We start from the raw sequence: 248 nt of genomic DNA, 5'->3' as shown, positions 1-248 counted from the left end.
TTTGATTAATTAGGTAGAGCCCAGGTGTGGAATTGTGGGCGGAGCTTCCTACATCGCACCTGCATCCAATTTTCTTGACAGAGCATTTAAAACAGGGCAGCCAAGAAATGTTGCCTCTCTAGTGCCAATTTGTAATCTAATGCCTTATGAATTGAATTAAATGCTTTTATGGTCATTATGTATATCAAAATGTGTCTTGTATCTCAAGGTAAATATCTCAAATTCACTCGTATGTCAAGGTATTACTG

This window comes from Stigmatopora argus, chromosome 8 (genome assembly GCF_051989625.1).
Source record: "Stigmatopora argus isolate UIUO_Sarg chromosome 8, RoL_Sarg_1.0, whole genome shotgun sequence".
Classification (NCBI taxonomy): domain Eukaryota; kingdom Metazoa; phylum Chordata; class Actinopteri; order Syngnathiformes; family Syngnathidae; genus Stigmatopora; species Stigmatopora argus.
The sequence above is the reverse complement of the archived record's forward strand: the minus strand, read 5'-3'. Positions refer to the sequence as shown.